This window comes from Lissotriton helveticus, chromosome 3_1 (genome assembly GCF_964261635.1).
Source record: "Lissotriton helveticus chromosome 3_1, aLisHel1.1, whole genome shotgun sequence".
NCBI lineage: Eukaryota > Metazoa > Chordata > Amphibia > Caudata > Salamandridae > Lissotriton > Lissotriton helveticus.
In genome coordinates, this window is record NC_136061.1 from 1,335,847,492 (window position 1) to 1,335,870,248 (window position 22,757).

Sequence of the window (22,757 nt, forward strand, 5' to 3'; positions counted from 1 at the left end):
TGAGGTATGCTGGTCCGGCATTGTGTAGGGATTTGTGTGCGTGGATGAGGAGTTTGAAGGTGATCTTCTTGTTGATGGGGAGCCAGTGCAGGCCTCTCAGGTGGGGTGTGATGTAGCTGTGTCGGGGGTGCATCGAGGATCATTGGTGCCGCGGTGTTCTGGATGCGTTGCAGCCGTCTCAGGAGCTTGGTTGTTGTTCCTGCGTAGAGGGCTACCCGTAGTCCAGTTTGCTGATGACGAGGGCCTGGGTGACGGTTCTTCTTGTGTTAGAGATGATCCATTTGAAGATCCTGCGGAGCATTCGGAGGGTGTTGAAGCAGGAAGCGGAGATGGCGTTGACTTGCTTGGTCATGGAGAGGGCAGAGTCGAGGATGATCCCCAGGTTGCGTGCGTGGTCAGTGGGTTTTGGGGTTGCTTCTAGCGATGTTGGCCACCAGGTGTGGTCCCAGACTGATGGGGTGGGGCCTAGGATGAGGACCTCCGCCTTGTCTGAATTCAGCTTCAGCCTGCTGTCCTTCATCCATTCTGCGACGGCCTTCATTCCTCTGTGGAGGTTGACTTTGGCGGTGTGGGGGACTTCGGTGAGGGATATGATCAGCTGGGTGTTGTCGGCGTAGGAGATGATGTTGAGGTTATGTTGTCGTGCGACGTGGGCGAGTGGTGCTATGTAGATATTGAACAGCGTTGGGCTGAGGGAGGAACCCTGTGGGACGCCGCAGATGATTTCAGTGGTCTTGGAGCAGAAGGGTGGGAGGTGTACGCTCTGGGTTCTGCCGGAGAGGAAGGATGTGGTCCAGGCCAGGGCCTTCTCTAGGATTCCGGCGTCATGGAGGCGTGCTGTTATGGTGTGGTGGCAGACCGTGTCGAAGGCTGCTGATAGGTCCAGAAGGATCAGGGCGGCTGTTTCTCCTTTGTCCATCAGGATCCTGATATCGTCTGTGGCGCCGATGAGGGCGGTCTCGGTGCTGTGGTTGCTGCGGAAGCCGGACTGGGATGGGTCCAGGCTTGCTTGAATCCAGTGGCAAAGTGAGCAAAGGACTCACGTCTGAGCATACCCTGCCAACTTATGGCAAACAAAGTGGTACAAAAGGGGGTGGTGATGGACGGAGCATCTGAACCAATCAAACACTCACACTCAGTCAACAGATCTGGGTTAAATCCATCACCATTCTTTAGCCCCCTCTGTCACCCCACTACAGACATGGACATATGCAAATCAGTTTGACCTTGTGCTTCATGGGAACAGTCCAGCCCGAACTGCCAAGCCATGCCTTCCCTGGACCGGAAACAAGCTTCCTAGGATCGGTTTCTGGCATTTCAGCCGTCTTCAGCCAGGCTTGCTTGAATCCAGTGGCAAAGTGAGCAAGGGACTCACGTCTGAGCATACCCTGCCAACTTATGGCGAACAAAGTAGAACAAAAGGGAGTGGTGATGGACGGAGCATCTGAACCAATCAAACACTCACACCCAGTCAACAGATCTGGGTTAAATCCATCACCATTCTTCAGCCCACTCAGCCAACCCACTTCAGACATGGCCATATGCAAATCAGACTGACCCTGTGCCTCATGGGAACAGTCCAGCCCGAACTGCCATGCCTTCCCTTATCCGGAAACAAGCTTCCTAGGACCGGTTTCTGGCATTTCAGCCGTCTTCAGCCAGGCTTGCTTAAATCCAGTGACAAAGTGAGCAAGGGACTCACGTCTGAGTATAAACTGCCAACTTATGGCGAACAAAGTAGAACAAAAGGGAGTGGTGATGGACGGAGCATCTGAACCAATCAAACACTCACACCCAGTCAACAGATCTGGGTTAAATCCATCACCATTCTTCAGCCCACTCAGCCAACCCACTTCAGACATGGCCATATGCAAATCAGACTGACCCTGTGCCTCATGGGAACAGTCCAGCCCGAACTGCCATGCCTTCCCTTATCCGGAAACAAGCTTCCTAGGACCGGTTTCTGGCATTTCAGCCGTCTTCAGCCAGGCTTGCTTAAATCCAGTGACAAAGTGAGCAAGGGACTCACGTCTGAGTATAAACTGCCAACTTATGGCGAACAAAGCGGTACAAAAGGGGGTGGTGATGGACGGAGCATCTGAACCAATCAAACACTCACACCCAGTCAACAGATCTGAGTTAAATCCATCACCGTTCTTTAGCCCACTCTGCCACCCCACTTCAGACATGGCCATATGCAAATCAGTCTGAACCTGTGCCTCATGGTAACAGTCCAGCCCGAACTGCCAAGCCATGCCTTCCCTGGACCGCAAACAAACTTCCTAGGACCGGTTTCTGGCATTTCAGATGTCTTCAGCCAGGCTTGCTTGAATCCAGTGTCAAAGTGAGCAAGGGACTCACGTCTGAGCATACCCTGCCAACTTATGGCGAACAAAGCGGTACAAAAGGGGGTGGTGATGGATGGAGCATCTGAACTAATCAAACACTCACACCCAGTCAACAGATCTGGGTTAAATCCATCACCGTTCTTTAGCCCACTCTGCCACCCCAGTTCAGACATGGCCATATGCAAATCAGTCTGACCCAGTGCCTCATGGGAACAGTCCAGCCCTAACTGCCAAGCCATGCCTTCCCTGGACTGGAAACAAACTTCTTAGGACCGGTTTCTGGCATTTCAGCCGTCTTCAGCCAGGCTTGCTTGAATTCAGTGGCAAAGTGAGCAAGGGACTCACGTCTGAGCGTACCCTGCCAACTTATGGCGAACAAAGCAGTACAAAAGAGGGTGGTGATGGACGGAGCATCTGAAGCAATCAAACACTCACACCCAGTCAACAGAACTGGGTTAAATCCATCACCGTTCTTTAGCCCACTCTGCCACCCCAGTTCAGACATGGCCATATGCAACTCAGTCTGATCCTGTGCCTCATGGGAACAGTGCAGCCCGAACTGCTAAGCCATGCCTTCCCTGGAACGGAAACAAGCTTCCTAGGACCGGTTTCTGGCATTTCAGCCGTCTTCAGCCAGGCTTGCTTGAATCCAGTGGCAAAGTGAGCAAGGGACTCACGTCTGAGTATACCCTGCCAACTTATGGCGAAGGAAGCGGTACAAAAGGGGGTGGTGATGGATGGAGCATCTGAACCAATCAAACACTCACACCCAGTCAACAGATCTGGGTTAAATCCATCACCACTCTTTAGCCCACTCTGCCACCCCAGTTCAGACATGGCCATATGCAAATCAGTCCATCACCACCCACTTTTGTACCGCATAAGGGCTTCATAGGGCACATTGATGTCCTGATACTCACTGCAGGAGATGTGGTAGCCCCAATAGTATACCTATGGACTATGGGTACTTTGAGAGCTGTATACTTCTCAAAAGGGGTTCGGTCCAGCATGAGGGATACAAGCGTTCTGGTCTTTGCCACATCACCATCGCTAGCTCCATTACCCTCTTGAACTGTTAGTACTCAATTACCATTGGAAAAGATGCTGAGGAGTAGATATTCATTCCTCAACTGGTGCAACAACCTGATGCTCATAGCTTCCTATGAGCACACCACTTGAAACTGAAAGATAAGCTTCAGATATCTGATAACATATATTGGTTGCTTTCACAAGACATAGACAGTTGTTTTGTCACCTAGGCCTCCAGCGAAACTGAACGCTGACTCTGCAATCTGTTCTCTGCCTAAGAAGACCTGTGCTGCGACCCCATGTGTGTGAAGCATTGAAAGGCTCCATGGTGACCTGGGTAGGTCTCTTCTAGCCACATGGAGTCTGTAAGCACCAGTCTTATACTCACTCTTGGTACTGTTTAGGGCTGTTTCTTGTGCTTTGTTGCAAAATTCTCAAAGATGGGTTTTGCGAGGAGGGAGAGAACATGAAAAACAGGCGATTTTTTTGCGATTCGCAATTAGGAAATTGCAAACAGCTATCTACAACAGTGTCTCAGACACTGTTTATGATTCCAAATATGTCGCAAATGGACTTGCCTCATCAATATTCATGAGGCAGGTTGCAATTGCGACCCATTGGGAATGGCTACATTCACAGGGATGGTGGCCTGCTGGTGTCAGCAGACCACCATGTCTGTGATTTCTTGTTACATAAAGCAATATATATTTTTTTGTAATGCAGCACATTTTCCTTATAAGAAAACGGGCTGCATTACAATAATAAGGGCCACATGTATCAAAGGTACATTTTGCATTCCCTAAATAGCGAATTTTAGGTAATCGCTATTTAGGGAATGCAAAATGGTATGGAAGAAAATAACGATTCCTACAGGGTCGCAATCGCAATCAGGGAATCACTATTAGGAAATGTGACTCCATTCGTTCCAATGGGCTAAAGGCCTAGAAGTGCTAATGGTTTTGCATTACCTAATTTGTGATTGGCGTAAGTGATCGTCCCAAATTAGGAAATGTAAAACTAAGGGTGGGTGGGGACCTAAGGCACCCCTGAAGTAGCCCCCCAAAAAATGTGCACATGTAAAGCACACACACGACCTAGACAGGCTTCTTTATGTTGCCCATGAACCTCTCCACCATACCATTCGCTTGTAGCCACAGAGGCATTATCTTCCTGTGATGAATGCCTAAGTATTTCATGAATTTTTTGAACTCCTCCACTGAGATTGGAGGACCGCTGTCTGTCGTTAGTGTCTCTGGTGATCCCCAGGCTGCAAATATGTCATCTAGTGTCTGTAAGGTCGCAGTGGCTGATGTCGAGGAGATGTGGCATACTATGGGAAACCTTGAGTATTCGTCAATGATCACGAGCAAGTAGTTGCCCGTGTCTAGTGGCCCATAGAAGTCTGCCGCCAACATTGTCCATACTGCCTTTGGAAGTTCAGACATTTGTAGTGGTTCCGGAATAGCTGGCTGGCCTGTTGTTTGATAGATGTGATAGCTCATGGTGGTGTCTTCCACCATCTTGTCTAGACCAGGGAACCATACTTTCTCCTATAGCATCTTCTTTGTCGCAACTATGCCTCTGTGCGCCTCGTGTGCCAAACTGACAGTCCGCCGATGTAGCCCTCTTGGCATTACTATACTTGTTCCTCGCATTAGTATGCCATTTTCAGTCTCTGATCGTTCGCTGTGTTTCTTTTTGAATGCTATAATTTCCTCCTTGTTGATTCCGCCCCCATTGCGCAGTTGTTGTTGATGTGTCTCCATCTTTGCTGTCTTGTTGTTGCTTTCACCGCTTGCATTGTATGTTATCGACGCCGGCGTGTTCTGCCTTAGTACGAAGTTGAGATATTCTTCTGCCATTGAGCACTTCTCTGGTGCCTGTGGTAAGGGGTGTTGAGACGTGTAGTCAGCAGAGTTGTGCTCTTTGCCTGGCTTGTGCACTATATTGAAATCGTAGTCCATCAATCTTATGCCCCAGCGCTCAATGCGAGGCAGCATCTTTGCATTCGGATTGCCATATATTGTCACCAGAGCCTGATGGTCAGTGACAACGGTAAATGGTTTTCTGTAAATGAACATGTGATAGTGTTCGCACGTCCAGGCCACTACTAAGCTCTCCTTTTCAGGTTGGAAGTATGCTCTTTCAATGTCAGACAGACTTTTGCTTGCGCATGCAACAATTTTTCTTGGCAAGTTTCTCCCTGGCAGGTGCTGTGTTAATATTGCCCCTAGTCCTTCCTGTCTGGCGTCTACAGTCAGCTCGGTGCCTAGCAACGGATCAAAATAGGCAAGGTGGTCTACGGCCATCACGGCTTGTCTGATGGCTTCAAACGCCCAGCCACACTCTTGTGACCAGATGAACTTCTGACCTTGCTTTGTTAGGTCCCACAGTGGTGTGCTCACTGTGGCGAAGTCCTTTATGTAGAGGGCACAGTAACTAGCAAGAACAAGAAACAACCTCACTTCTGTAACATCTATTGGAGGATTCGCCTTTTTTTCATGTCTCTACCTTGCTGGGGTCTGGCCTCATTCCTTTTTTAGAGAAGATATGCCCAAAGAACACCAGTTCACTTCTTCCCAGCTCGCATTTGTCAGCATTTAACGTTAGTCCTGCTTGTTCCAGCTGCAGGCATACTTCACGTAGGGCATTGTCATGTGCTTCATAGGACCGACCAAACACCAAGATGTCGTTGCTGTAGTTTAGACTGTTCTTTACCAGCCTGTTCACCTACCTTATCATTTCCTGAAATATCTCCGCAGCTGATGTTATGCTGAAACTCAGTCGCTTGTTGCTGAACAGGCCCATGTGCGTGGAGAGCGTTGTGATGTATCTCGATTGCTCGTCGAGCTCCAGTTGATGGTACCCTTTGCACAGGTCCAGCTTCGAGAATCAGCATGCTCCAGTGAGACAGATTATCATGTCATTTAGGTGAGGCACAGGGTGTTGATCTTTTTCAATGGCTGTGTTTGGTATCCTCATGTCCATGCATATGCAGATCTTTGAGGTGTTCTTTTTGGAACCGCCACTGTGGGAGACACCCAGGGAGTCGGCCCTTCTGCAGGGTCACTGATGTCTTGTGCTAGCAGACTCTGTATTTCCTCTTCAACCTGGGGTTGTAGGTGTATGGGCACTCGTCTGTGATGCTGCGCCACAGGTTTGACTGCCTCGCTGATGTGCAATGTTATTTGTTTCCCTTTTAGCCTCCCAGGCCTAGTAGTATGGCTGGATGTTCATGTAGAATGTTCAGTTTCTCTGACATGTTGTATGGTATGGTCAGGAGGCCCATTACCTGCGCCGTGACATTGCTCAGTGGGCATGGTGCTGGGATGTCACCCTGTAGCACATGAATTTCTTCTCTGCATGACCGGTCTTGTGCGTTAGTGTTTCTATGAACTTTCCCATGTTTTCCACCGGCTTCTTCGAGCCCCAGGTGAAAACATCAACAGTTGATGGTGATAGTGGCGGTCTTATCTTCATCTTCTCGTATTCCGACGTGCACATGATGTTGTAAATGTAAATGTAGTTGAGCTTATATAGCGCACAGCTACCCGCAGTGGGTTTCCCGGCGCTTGCTTAGGGAACCCTTCCTGGTATTCCCCTGTGAGATAGCAGGGTATCCACAAGGTGAAAGTCAGGCATCCCGCCGCGAGGGGCCGTTGTGGAGATTAAGCAAGCTATTGCCCAGAGTCGCAGAGTGTGAACCCGTGAGTCGAGGAGGCACCGGGGCGAGAATTATCGAGTCCGTGGAATTTTTAGCCCAAGACCCCGCCGAGGCGGGGAATTGAACCCTGGTCCAGGACCGATCTCAGCTTCCGGGTCTGCTGCCTCTAACCCCTGAGCCACACTTCTCCACACGTGCACGTGGCCCCACTATCAAGCACGAAGCGTGTGCTGTGGCATCCTACTTCAATCTCCACTGTTGCGGTTTTCTTTATTTGTTGCTGCTCCACCGCGTTGATGTGCTCTGGCCTTCGTTTTTCCTTGGGTGCATCTGACATCAAATACAGTTGTTCCGCCCTTTCCGACGCGACGGTTCCTCACGATTTGCCTAAGGAGCTACGATTTGCCAACTCCATGTGCCTGGCAGGCCTGCTCATTACTGCTCGCGGTCTTGCCAGTCATCCCTTCTCCTTTTGAAACTGTCTACTCATGCAGGCACTCGCAAAGTGATTGTTCCTGTTGCACTTTCTGCTCTTCTGGCCCATTGCCGGGCATGCACCGACATGTGGGAAGTCAAGGCCGCACTGTTAGCACGTTCTTTCCTGTCTCTTCGTTGGTGGTGACAGTGTGCTGCCCTTTTTCTTGCTGCTTCCCATTATGCGATTCGCTTGTTCAGCCCTTCTACCTTTGTCCTGCTCCATCTCTTTGGCGTGTGTTGTTGCTCTTGCTTCTGCTCAGGCCATTGTCAGTATTTTCTCCAGCATCGTTGGTTCCTTCAGAATGTGTGCGCGGAACTCCACGGACTGGCAACCTTTGATGATGCACAGTCGTATTGCTTGTTCATTGTCGAACTTGTCAAATTCGTAGTACGTTACTAGCTTTTGCAGTCTTGTCGCAAAATCGTCTAGGGACTCCTCTGCTCGTTGACATGCAGTATTGAATGTGTATCTCTCGAAGTCGATATGTCTTTGCAGGTCAAACTTCTCTGTGAGACACTGTAGCAGTCACTTGTATGTCGCTGGGGAATTTTGTGAGCAGGTCTTCTACTTCATTTCCCGAGTGATTCAAGAAGAGGTCAACCAGTTTGGCCTCTGCAACGTCTGTGGCGCGTGTATATTGCTCAAATTGCCGAATCCAGCGTTTCCACCTGATGCCAGTCTGGGATTCTGATATGTTGAATGGTAGTGGTCTGCGGAATGTTGCCTGTGCGCTGGGTTTTTCACTTTCGTTGGCCATTGCTCTTCCTTTCCTTTGTCTTCCTTTTGTAATGCTGTGTGCCTTCTTTCCTTTTCTTGCTGCAATTTCCTTTTAGTTCTTTATTTTCACCTTTTTCTGGCTTTTTCTTGATGCCTGTCTTCAAAATGGCCTCTCATTTGACAACCAGCCTCACTCTCAGATGGCCGCCGGTACTTCGGTGGGTGAGATTTGCTATCTATTCCATTGCCCGACTTCAAAATGGCCGCCGGCTCCTCCTCAGCTCTTTATTGGCTGTCCCGCCTGGCTTCAAAATGGCCACGATCTCTCGCGAAATTTCCGGTTGAATCTCAACACGGGACGCTCCAGCTCTCGTGTAGTTGGGGGGGCGGCTTTAATCACGATCAGGCGCTTAATTTGCACTTCCCTCACCTCACTCTTCTTGGTGTGGCCGGGGTGGGCTCCGATGTTGCTGTGGATGCCGTACATGAACCAGGGTGGGCTCCTGGCTAAGTTTCTGTCGCGATTGGGATTTCGCACCTTCTCTTCTTTGGGGCCCAATGGACCTGGTTCATGGAATGCTCCTGGTTTTCGTCTTCTTCTGTGCTCCTGACGTCATCTCGTCGATTGGCTGACCAGGGTGGGCTCTTGGCTCCGCGTTGACGTGTTGTCGGGGTGGTTTCTTGTGGTGGCTCTGGATCCCACCTGCTCGTCGCCAGTTGTTGTGTTGTCCCAATGAGCCGCGCCGAGACGGGTAAGCATTCATTTTATTCTTTATTCTCTTGGTTCCTTGTGCCCACATGCATGTCCGGTCCCTCTGCCCTCATCCAGTCAAATCCTGCCCCACTTCCTGACCGGAAGTGGTGTCCGGTCTCTGTCCCCTCCCCTAGGACGCAGAGCAGGGTCCTGGTGCCCCTGACCCCAGGGTACTACACAAGGTTTTGTTTTAATGTTTCTGTATGTTGAGTGCATCATTGTGTGTGTTAATAGATTCTGATTTATTGTGTGAGGAAACACCCATTGGATCTCTTGGCACCAAGACGAAACGTTGTGAAATCAATTTCATTGTCACACAAGATATAATTATGTTAGTTTGGAACTATTGCTGTTTCACTCTGACAAAGGCTACATAGAGGCAGGTCACTGGGCAATGGTGCCCCGTGAAAGTGAAGACACAAATGAGATGTCACATGCCACACACCCATGTTTACAATAGAGAACAGAAGGTTCCGCAGGTCACACCGCACCAGCTGCCCTGGCAGCACCCCGCGTTCATCTCCAACAGACAGACAGCTCCTTATCTTATATACATCAGCACCTGCCAACCCAAGCCCCTGACGGATCCCACACCTATAGCATTCCTTCCACAAGGTAAACGATGCACACATGCATTTTATCAGAAAGGCTGTAAACCCCTTTACGGGTGATTACCTGTAGCTGTCACGCGCAGGCAAATGGGGCTTGAGACCTCGGGACGGAGGCAGCAGTGCTTAGACAATCTCATCGTGCACAGAGATCACCGGGGACTGCACCTATCACGTTATGTATTCACAGCCAAGCAAAATATAACTTCAAGGAATGAAAACCAAAAACAAGGAGGAGTGGCCAGCACATGCCGCACAGTGTGATGGTCAAACAAAACCATCTCTGGGTGAAATTGCCAGAGACCGAACTGAGCAGGCAAAGGAGGGGCATTTACACAAATGCAACCAAATATTTTTGAATGGCACAGATAGGAACCAGTTGCCCCAGTTTGATCTATCTTACCCCAGGGTGGGCTGCTCCCCAGAGAACCACTGTGTTGGCTCTAGGTGCATCTGGGAGTCCTGCCCTGCTGGTCATGCCAGGTATATTAACCCTCTGCCTCTTCTGGACACCGCTCCTTCAAGGGTAGCCAACTCCTGCCATGCCATTCCCCAGATTCACCCGAGCAGTGCGCTCTGCCTCAGGCTGCTGCCTAAGCCTTTTTTCTTTCACACCACTGCCCTTCCTCAAGGGCGGAGTTCCCCAACTCACACCACTGGCCAAAACATTTGCCACACTCCTCGCTATGCAGACGTTGTGGTGTAAAAACAAACACTTCTGTAATTTATTTTTACCGGGTCCCAAACCCTCGCACATTACAGGGAATAGCCTTAGGTCCAGTTGGACTTGTCTATGTGTGCTTTTCGCTGGCCCCTCACTGGTCCTCCCTGGCCCGCATTCTTTCTAGACCGGTCACCAAAGCTAGCAAATCTTCATACCAAGGGGTATCTCTTTGTGGAAACAACTATCAGCAGCCGATTGACTGTACAACACTCTAAAATAAAAGCTATTCAAAACCTAACCAACAACATTATAAAGCGTAACAATGGCTCACCAATCAGTGCATGTTATGGTGTGTGGTGTGTCCGTTGCTAACCATAACTGGCAAATTTCAGTGATTTGACAAGTTTGAGACAGAAGCATAACTCACAATTCATCTGTGCTATCTATCCATAAAACCACTGAAAATCCCTCATGGTATGTTAAATGACCCGCAGTACTAAAATGTCGGGCAGGTGAGAAAGCTATCTAAGCCAAACAAAGGACCCATTTGTAAAAACCTTTTTCTACCACAGGACGCGTATGGGACTAACCATCCAGATATACTTTTTTTTAACTCCTTCATGATCACCCTGGGCATCTCTTTAAACATACGTTCATCAAAAATGCTGAACAGGTTTACACCAAATAATGAAAAGCATGCTTTCTGCATAAAGTACTACCTTTCTGCCAAATTTGGTGTAATTTTGTTTATTTTTTTCTACAGAAATTAACATGGAAAATCAATGTTTTGGGGCTCCCTTTTTCTTGACTCGTGTGTGACAAATCAACATGACACTTTCCAGGAAGGAGCTGAGATAAATAAATGATTTTTTGGAAAGTTTTCAGAAAATTTATCAAACAGCGCCAAACGTATTAGCAAAACAAAAAAGTGTCTTATTATGGAAGCTCTGAACTAACTATAGCCACAGAGTGGCAATCACCACCTAATAGCTGTCGCCACTGTGTAGTTATAGGTAGGAGCTAGTTACCATTGGAACTTGATTTTTTGGTTTGTTAACAACGTTAGTGCCGTTTGATGAATCTTCACAAAACATTCCAAAAAAATAAGTTCATCCACCTCCGATCCTCCCTAAAGAACTTTGCAATGATCTGTCAAGCAGGAGCTGAAAAAAGGGTGGGGGGCAAAGGCAATTTCTTCATACAATTTCTATAGGGAGTTTTCGATTATGTTCAGTAGTTTTTGAGAAATTAAGGTTAATAATGTAGTAATACCTAGATGGTTGGGTATGCGAGACTCCCTTGGGAGCCCCAGGGACATGCAACTTCAAATAATAGAGTAATCTGATTGCTCGAGGGAGATTTTTCCCCTTCAGCTGCCTTGCTCCTAATGGAGCGAGAGATTTCCTCTAAGTCCCAGAGGAGCTCATACTTTGATTGGCTACATTAAGAGAAATGTTGAGGCCACCATTACTTTACCTGCGGACTCAGCCCCAGAGCCCCGAAATTAAAAAATACACTAAGTTATAACAGGGCAGGGTAGGGGTATCCTGACACCCCTGGGCCCTGTGAGGTAGACCCAGAGGGAACTCCCTTGGGACAAAATGTAAAATAAATTGGGTTGTTGTGATCCTGCAGGATCGAAAACAATAAAAAAAAAAATACTCCTGTGGGTGCCCCTTCGGGAAGGCCAAGCAATGCAGCCATCTCCACGCTGTGCACAATGGATCAACCTTGCGTGGCATGGAATTGAACACAGTGTCTGGCAATTGGCCAGGCCTTGAACCAACTCCACACTGTAGACCAGCTATGTGTGGCAGATGGTTGGTTGTTTGCGGAGGTTGCACTTAGGGTTGTGGCCCCAGGCTAGGATCTGTGGCCAACCCAGTGCCACACACAGCATTTGGCCTTGTGCAGCAAGGGGTCGGCATATTAATGTATATTGATACATTCTATCCTAGAAATTCACTGAAAAAACTGATGGTTAAAGTGATGTTACAGTTAGTTATGGTAATGATATCTTGCTTCATATATTTTTTATAAGCCTTAGAAATTCACTGAAAATGCCAAAGGTTGAGGTGAAGTTATAGTTAGGTAAACATGTCCATTTAAACATAACATTTTAAACTATAAAAAATACTGAAACTCAGCAGTTATTGTTCACTAAAGAAACTATAACTCACGGCCTCGACATGCACTGCTTATAACTTTACAGTTTACATTATTCATGTCATGTTCTATTATATCATTGACAACATCACTGATGACATCTGAAATGACATCACTATGCATGGTAGGCGAAAGTTATAGCTAGAACCATCTGCTATATATTATAAGGATAATCCAAGTCGCCAACCAATCCTTGACAATACAGAGCACTGGTACTCATAGTACTGGCCGCCATACCACTTTATGCTGCCCCTTGTACCTGGCAGCAAACTCTTCATTTGTTAAACTGTGCTGCTGTTTTCAATGAGGTCCACATTTATAACCAATTTATAAATACCACTTGTGGATCAGATGAGCACATGCACTGAAGTGAGCATTGAGCATGATCATTTCCATTGACCTGTCTCTCCGTAATGTCAACTCACCGGCAGGAAGAGAATTTCTTTTGAAACTATGCTGCTGCACTGTATAAAGTATTGTTAATACAGCAGAGCAGCTGCTAAGCCTGACCTCATCACCAGCCAGGCCTCGATGTACTCCACCAGCTATGTCAATGAGATGACTTCATTTACCTCATCAGCAGCCCAAGAAGACACAAGCTTACCCACCTACCTGTGTAAGTGCATAAGCTACGGGGAGGACAACATTAATAAAATGAGATGTCAGCTAAAGGTGGATTGTAAACACAAATAGACAGATCTAGCACTGTTACCAAGAGGCAAAAATACCTAGCTACTCCATTTGAATTGCGCCGTATAGTTCATGACAAAAATATAATCTAATGTTTATTTGGCTGTAGCATTCTCATTTATGTTTATAAGTACCATCCTATTTTGTGATGGACTTTTTTCTAAAGGCAGTTGAGCTTGTTCTTTGAGCAGGACAGCCTCCTCATAAAACAAGCTGAACTGCCTTTAAAATGAAAGCTCATTGTCAAAAACAATAGTGCTTAAAAAGCTTCAAATGTCCTGCTCATTAAAAATGTATTGACTTTTTAGAAAAGAAGCCCATCACCGCCCCCTCCCGACACCAGACATCACCGAGGTCCGCGTTCGATCCCAGACTATAACCTTTGGCCCCTCAGGAGATCTTTGTAAGTATAATACAATCAAGGGAGAGAGAGAGGAAAAGCTGTGGACTAGTTCACTTTCCCTGGTATTACAGGTAAATATCATTGAGAATTAGCTATTGGATAGAAGCTAGATGTCCATGTCCATGTCTGGGAGAAAAAACACATTGTTTTTTATGAAGACCCTCACCCACCGACCTTGTTGGAGGCATGCTTTATCATCGTGTCCCGACCAAGATGTTGAGTGCACCTCGGGTGTGCTTCGATGCCTGACTACAGCAGAGTGGGTTCTGTAAAGTGAGAGTGCAATGATGTGAATGAGTGTAAGTTAAAAAACTGTCCAATGGGTCCTGAAAAGTTAGAGAAATGTAATGGTGTGCCCCTGTCAGTATTAAAACGAGAGGGCGGATATATGTGGAGATTGGGTTATGTCTCTAAAATCCTGTGAGGTCTACATGTTTCAGTCAGTTTTCTAAGTATTCTGGCTTTCATCAGGACCTATGTGCGTAGAAAATTAGTGAAGGTCAAGTGTGGTTTGTTAGACCATTATGTGTTGCATGCGCTAAAGTGAGTTAATTGAAAGAGGAGGTGTTCCTCAAGTTGCTCAACTCACTGATATTTTCAGAGTGAGCAACATGAATCCTGTGGGGGAACTGGACCTGTAATCACACATTTGTCAAGATCTCTGGCCCACACTCCATACCTACTGCGACCTGCTGCCTGGATTCGGCAGCAGGTCGCAGTAGGTATGGAATGTGGGCCAGACATCTGGGGTAATACCACTCAAAAGATGGTCATTTCCAAGAGTAAACAAAACTAAACATATCAATTCCAATTAGTGCCTATCGTCAGCTGACTTAGGAGAAAGTCGTTTTTTTTCAAGAGCTATAGCCAACAAAATAAACATGCTGTACAAAAAATACATATCAGGTAACATATGTAATATGGTCCTATATGCATAATAAATTGTGCACAAATCCTTCACCCAACCATAGATCAACAATTTCATATTCACAGAAATCCAAAGGGACTTTAATCAGTGGAAGCTGATATGTTATTTTATTTACAAATTACTATCTTACTCAATTACACATCCTAACCCTTCTCATAAAGAATAACTAATTTATTTAGAATTCACTTGATAAAATATAATTTCGTGAGCCCCTTAAAACTTCTTTTTATTTTTAGACATTGATGATATAGATCTAAACTTTTTAAAACAACATCTGATTCTTGACAGATACACTAGGATAGGAAGCATTCTTCTTTTTTTATAGCAGGTTCCCATCAACTAGCTATACAATATTTGTAGCTGACGAGGGCAGTGCCATCCATTATATACTGTTTTATTATTCTACAAAATATCAGGACCTTAAACTATCAAAAACGCTCCTATTCCATGCTTTCCTCAGTATTTAATATTTCATTTCAACGTCAGTTGTGGGGCAATTTTAGAATGAAGTCTTCTTCAAGGAGGCTAATTCATTATGTGTATCTTCTACTATCAGAAGCTGGAATAGATTGTGCTCTAAACAAATCTAAATTGTTAGCATATGAGTCTATAAAATAAATATTGATTATACTCTTTACTTTCATGCATATCGGTATATGGAGGCACCAGTTACTTAACTGTGAGTGAGGCATTTTTTTTAAAGGCAAGACCCATCGAACATAAGGTCTACAAAAAAACTGAACAAACCAAAATGTATACCAACATGTTTATATTTTAAAAAAATTAGTTTTCTATGCATAGCAGTTCACCGCCCTGTACCAAAAATTACTTAAGAGTGCTTTAAGTAAGTCCAAAATTCTGAAAAACAATTTAAGTATAATGTTCAATCAATCAATCAGGGGTTTGTAAAGCGCGCTACTCACCCGTGAGGGTCTCAAGGTGCTGGTGAGGGGGGTGGGGGGGGGGTGTAGCAACGCATCAGTTGAAGATCCTGGTCTTTAGGACCTTCCTGAATGTGTGCAGGGTCGGGGAGCGTCTGATGTTCACAGGGAGCTCGTTCCAGGTGTTGGCTGCGACGTAGGAGAAGGCTCTCCCACCTGTTCTGTTCCTGCGGATGCAGGGTCCTCTATCAGGGTGAGGTCGGCAGAGCGGAGGTTCCTCTTGGGTAAGTGGAAGGATACTCTCTCATTGAGGTATGTGGGTCCGATGTTGTTGAGGGATTTGTAGGCATGGGTGAGGAGTTTGAAGGTGACCCTCTTCTAGACAGGGAGCCAGTGGAGGTCTCATAAGTGTTGGTTCATGTGTTCGTGACGCGGTGTCCCGAGGACGAGTCTGGCAACTGTGTTCTGGATGGTTTGGAGTTTGTGTAGAAGAGTTCAGTTGATTCCAGCGTATAGGGCATTGCCATAGTCTAGTCTGCTGGTTATGAGCGTGTGGGTGATGGTCTTTCTGCAGTCGGGGGGAGGGATCCATTTGAAGGTTGTACGGAGGATGCGCAGGCAATTGAAACTAGTGGACCCGACGATGTTGATCTGGAGGTCATGGAGAGGGAGGAGTCGAGGATGATGCAGAGGTTTCATTCGTAGTCTGTAGGGGTGGGTGGGTTCCCAAGGGCGGAGGGCCACCAGGTGTTGCCCCAGGCAGTGGTGCAGGGTCTGAGGATGAGGACCTTGGTCTTCTCTGAGTTGAGCTTCAAGCAGCTTTCCCTATCTGTGATATCAGGAGAGGGAAGGTATTGGTATGCCATCTATTGGAAGGAGTGGATTCTCCCAATTAAACACTGTGCTAGAGGTATGCCCACTCTCCTAGGACTTGCTGGACTCCAGTAACTGTAATTCTCCTTGTAGTAAAAGTAACATTTTAGCAAAGGGCCAGTGAACTGAATACCAAGAACCCCGCAGGCATTCTTGTCGTATGGCTCGAAATTTGACCTCAAACAATAATTTAAAAAAACATGGAAAATCCATTAAAAAAACAATATTTGTGGAAATATTTTCCAATTTCTTCCTTACAATACAAAAATCCTGTAACCTTTGTAATCTGCAGAATTGCAGTGTTGCTAGTCTATATGAATAGCGGCCATGATGCTCACCTCCCTGTTGCCCACATTTATTTAATTTTTCTTCTTGATATTTCTACACACCCTTTCTATTAGAAAAATGGAGATATATAATTCTGTTGTAATTTAAAAAAAGTTCCAAAATCTGTGCAAGATCTAAAAAATTTATGAGAAAAATAGAATCAGAGTTTTACTAAGATATGTGTGCATCTTGTGCACAGTGTGCCTTGTCCTAAAAAAAGAAGTGGGGCCAGGGCACAAGTCCTAAAAAAAGAAGTGGGGGAACTAATCAAGTTAGGCAGTATGAAAGTGACATCATGCCGCATGACATCACGGCACGTGATCTCGCACATGGCACCACAGGAAGTGACATCACAACCAAATGACCTAACAAGAAGTGACATCAGATCTTAAAACCTCAGACATAAGTTTAGCAGTTCTATCACAAGTATATTTGAGCACATTACGAGATTTAACAAATGAGATTTTGAGTCAAAAAAGTGATGTAACCCTTTTTTTTAAAACTCTGCAGCTAAGAAAGTGGGATCAAGGATAACTATGGCAGTTAATCTGTTTAGCTTAATTGGTTTCAAAGACTGCATTTTATAATATTTTAAGCAGGTTAAGGCACCTGCTGCATAGTGCTTTGTGTGCCCAGGAAATAAGAATGAAGATAAAATAACTCTAGAGTCGCAGTTTGGAATCAAAGAGGGATATTCTCAAGAACGAGTGATAACTACCACAAAAGTAGCTTAACGCAACTCTTCACATCGCAGTTTATCGCGGGAAAATAGCACTGTGTCAACGTGGAATTCTCAACACGGTGGCACCATGCGATAGACCCACCACAACACGTCAAATAAACGTGTTAAAATCAACGCGGCACTGCAAAAAATGCGAAACACGAATGTGAAAAAAGCGGCGGTGACGCAAATCGCGATACAAAAATCGCCGAAAACCAGCCACAGGCATGCAATCCTCACACGACATGCAGGAAAAAGCACCATAAAGGTAGGGAAAAAGAACACATACAAAAGCCAAACAACAGCGAAGCAAAATGGAGTCAGCCGGAGCAAGTGCAGAGGACAACCAGAACCCCACAAGCCCCCCGGAGGACCAGCCTGGGACCTCGGGGTCAGGGCAGGGCAAGGACAAGATGAGTAGGAAGAAGCGGTTCAGTCCGCAGGAAAACAGGATCCTGATAACGGAGGTGATAGAACACCATCAACTACTGTTCTTCACCTACACTGTGTCACTGCCAACTAAAAGTGGAATATGGCAGACCATTGTGGACAAGGTGAATGCAGTCAGAGTGCTGAAGAGGACAATGGAAGAGGACAAGAGGCGCTGGAATGATGTCAAGCGCAAAACCAAGCAGAAACTCACAATTAACCGGAAGGCAGCAATGCAGACTGGAGGTGGGAGCCCAGCTCCACAGGAGGAGCTGAACAAGATGGAGGAAATGGTGTCAACAGTCATCAGTGGGGAGACAGTGGCAGGAGTCAGGGGCCCGGACACTGCTCAACATGACCAGACTCAACAGCAACAGGGTGAGTAACGACCAGGGAATGAGGGGACAGGGGAGATGGACACAATGGCACATATGCACAAGTAAACATACCACATCTGCGGACAATCCATGCCCCAGAACCCCAAATCCCACCAAGAGACCAATGGACCCAAGTATGCAACATCTCAGCACTGTATAAGCACAGAAGTCAGAGGCACACAGCATGTAAGGGATAAGGGGCAGCCAAATAAGAGCCAAATAAGAGCTGCAGGGGCAACACCCAAAATGTGGCACACACATCACATGCAGAGCACATCAACATTGACTACAATGCGGCACAATCTGCAACACGTCCACAACAGATTAGAGGACACAACTGGTGCCGCTTGTGTGCAGAACCTAGCCAATCACATGGCATCGCAGAGAATTGTGAGTTGACAATGTACAAGTACAAACACACATCTGTGATGTTGTCAAAATGTCCACTGTCCTGCATCATATAGGCTGCTTCCCCACAAATAGTCACAATGTACACTGTCATTCAGTCTGAATGTAAACATGTACAATGCGTCGACATACATGTGAACACAATGTTAAACTGCATCTTCCCTTCACATTTCAGAGGTAAATTCAGCACCTCCTGCAGAGCAGTCCCAACCTCTGTTCTCTGATGACGGAGAGGACCACCACACCTTCGACTCTGACGCCCTCCAACAGCACTTGGACAGCCTCTGCAGCCCACTTCCAGGAGCAGGCAGCCCAGCTGCTATGAGGTGAACCCACCCCTTGCACAGAACACACAGCAGGCAGCACCCACCTCCACTGCTGCCTCCCAGGACCTCCACGACGAACACATGGCCTTCCAACACATTGTTTTGGGGTGCCAGGAGAAGCTGGCTGAACAGGTGAGGTGGGTTTCGACAGCATGGCAGACAAACTAGATGCCATACGTGGGTGTCTATGTCCCATCAGGGACCTCTCACAGTCCCTAACGGACACCGACAGTCAGCTCCATGCCCTCCAATGAATCATGGTGAAGTACTGGGTTTTTAAGAACCCAGCGGTGCCAGGGAACACACCCTAAGACTTCGAGTCCTTCCTGTCCCAGACTACAGAAACACAGAGTCTTCTGGGTGAAGTCAAAGATCGAATTTATTGGCTGCAGCCAGTAACAGGTATCCTAGGAGTACAATACGGTGTATATTCTCAGGAGACTGCTCCAACTTACAAAGCTAGCCATCCCTTTTATACAAATTATTATGCTTTAGGCAAACATTCCTTATTTTACAGTTGACCATTCACATATTTTCACTACAAAGAAAAAGCAAAATCATGATGACAAGCTTATTTTCAGTTTGTCCAACCCACAATCAATTACCCGGCAAGGCCCAACCTTTTTCATCAGATATCGACGGACCCCTAATAAAATCGGGCACCTCCTCCTCGTAAAGCAGGTCATAAAGTAAGAAACAGAGACAGGTGTGTGTAAGATTAGGCGTGGTTTGTGTGCGATGAAGGGTTTATGGTATGCCGTGCCTTGATCTAATCTTGATCGGCCACTGGGAAAGGAACTGACTGAACAGGTTTGGCTTCAGGCAGTGGAGTCAGCTTGCCCAGGTCACAGAGAAGTCAGCAAAGGTGTATGTGTCCTTCAGACTAGTTTTTGGCCTTAGTCATCGGCCTATGTGAGGGCAACCACAAAATGGCTGCCGTATACAAAATGGAACCCGAGGGTTCAGGACGGAATCTCTAATTTCAGAGTATTTTCGTCACTCGAATATGACGAAAATACTTGTATATAGTATACTAGTCATTCTCGGTCTGTTGACATCAAAAATCGTCATGATACGACGATGTTTATGACACAGGTCCAGAATTTTCAGTACCACAGACCCTCCTTTTGCCCTTACATAGGCAATAACCTATCCTCACGCTAATCTGAGTCCAGGTCTATATTCATAAAGTCATTGAGATGTTGCTGTAGCATCATCCTATTGCTTAGCTCGTCCCTCGATACAGGTTTCCTTACACACGATGTAGCACAGAGGCCACATATAGCGGGAGCACACTGTACGCACAGACAGAACAGGAAAAGAATGGCTAAGATCATCGCAATGACCATCAGAATCTTCCATCCCCAGGCGGATGACAGTTCCCAGAACCACCCCATCAACGACCAATCTCCTTTATCCACATGAATAGATTCAGAGATCTTATGTAGTTTGGAGATGGCCTGGTACACTGTTGGAGCGTTATCTGGGATGAAAACACAGCAACTCGATTGGATCACTTTACATACCCCACCTCGGTCTGCAAGTATGACGTCTAACGCGACCCTGTTCTGAAGGGTCTTAAGGCGATCCGACTGGAGCCCAGCAGTCAAGTTACTAAGGGCACCGGCAGTTTCAACTACGGTGGATTCAACCACCCTCGTCAATTGCCTTATGTTCCTGCTGTTAACCATGGGTCCCCGAAATGGCAGAAAACTGTTATAACTTGTGTTCCCTGCTGCTCAGCTGGTATGTATGTCATATGGATTGTTGGATGATTGGAATGTTGCTGTGTTGTGAATGTGAGTTGAGTGAGGGCTGAGCAGCAGGACAGCTGCTCCTGATGGGGTTATCTTTATAACTTAACTAACTAACTTAAATAAAGTAACTTGACCTACTTTACATGAAGTATCCATCATCCTTTTGAGTACAACATTTTGGCGACATTTGGGAACTTTACTGAAAAGAATCAACGCGTGCAAAGGAAAAAGACTATTTGAAAACTTCATTCTGACCAAAGAAAGAACGGAAAAGGTACTAGTAAAGAAGAAAAAAGAAGACTAAAGGTAACAAAAAAAAAAAAAAAGAATATTTTAGTTTGGATGAAAAATGCGTGTGTAATCCTGGCTGGCAAACAAACCCCATCAGTGACCAAGACATCGGTCGCCCTGTAATCAAGGTTTGCCAGATTGGATTTGTTTGATTTACCAGCGACAGTGCGGAGTTTGCCTGAAGATCTGTATTTGGCATCTTGATAAGACATTACCTCTCTGTCTGTTGAAAATGAAAATGAAATTTTAACAGAGCACAAGAGATTAGCGCTGCAACTGTGGAAGAAGATAATATCAGCGCTGTGTGATTAACACTATCACTATGTAAGAGAGAATAAAACTGTCGCAAGTCTGAAGAGGTTAATGTAAGAAACAATGTCTGTTAAAAAACGAAATTAAAACTTTGATAAGCCACTAGAAAATAGCGATGTGACCGTTGATAAGGAAAGTAGAGCCTTGGCAAAGCAGTTCGCAAAGCAGAAGTGACTGGCGCTGTGTTTGTTGAAGAGGGAAATAAAACTTTGAAGAGCCACTTTGAAAAGCCAGTACAGATTAGCGCTGTGACTGCTGGAAAGGAAAGTGAAGCTTTGGCAAAAGAGATTTGCGCTGGAACTGTACAAAAGAGAGAAGAGGAAAAGCTTTCACAAGGCGGAATGAATTAGCGCTTATGGTCCAATATTTTTAATTGACGTTTTGGCAGTGTATGATTGTTACTATGGAAGAAGAAATCGGCACTTTGCTAGCAGCGGGACTTCGAGCATTATTTGAAATAGCTCGAGCGGAGAAGAGCGAGCCGACGTCTCACTTACTGTTCGAATTTTCAGCTCGGCAGCATCTTTCAAATCGAGCCAGCACTTGTGGAGAAGCTTGAGGCTCCCGTGGAATCCGGTCGGCAGTAGAAGGAGAATGCAAAGGTAAACGTCACAAGGAGAAGCGGAAGTGATGTAATCACGCTACGTGGTTGCCACCTTGAATCTGTGATACTAGGCAACCCGTTTTCAGCGGAGCGACGTGACATGTCGGAGCGATGTGACATGTAGAAACTCTACTTTAATTGGAACCTGGCGCGTGGTAATGAGCGCTGAAGTGAGCAATGCGTTTTTGGTGGTACAACGATCTCAAATCCCAACTCGGTGAGGCTGTAAAAATTTTTTTTTAGACTCTGCCTGAGACGTATCGTTTTTTTGATCAGAGGAAACACCTTAAAGAGAACTAACGCGATATTTAACCAAAACTGCTCGTTTTGCAAAGTGTGTAATTTTTAGACTCTACCAGGAAATAAGTAATCTGCGACGGAGAACCAGTGATGATGAGGATCCACGCTGGGGACACTTTGATGAGCCTAATGATGATGTTTTTGACCAACTACAGTGTATTTTGCTTGCAGTGTTTAGGATGTTTGTATGAGAATTTGTTTAGCGTAATGCTAATCAAGCACGAGGATGGGTTTCTCATTACTGCTGTGTGAGGTGTTGTCAAAGTGTTAAACTATTCATTTGTTCTCTGGTGCGCGTATTATTTAGTGTTTGTAGTGGCTACGTAGTTTGTGGTCACTTTGTCATTAGAGAGATATGCTGTACTTAGTTACTCATTGGTTATAATGTTTGGTATCAGTGAGTGAATCACCATGAGTTGTTACACAATTGGTGTTGTGTGTGAGTGTCTCTAGTTTTTCGGCAACTCATTACTCATGTGTGTGGGGGCTGTGTGGTATGATATGATATGGTCACCCCTTGATTGTGTGGTTTTGGTGTTCAAGTTATTTAGCAAGAGTTGTTACACGGCTTATGTTGTGTGTGGGTGTGTCTTGACTCATTAACTCATGTTTGTTGTGGCTATGTTGTATATGGTCACTTGGTTATTTGAGGGCTATGCTGTATATGGTCACTCATTGGTTATTTGAGGGCTATGCTGTATA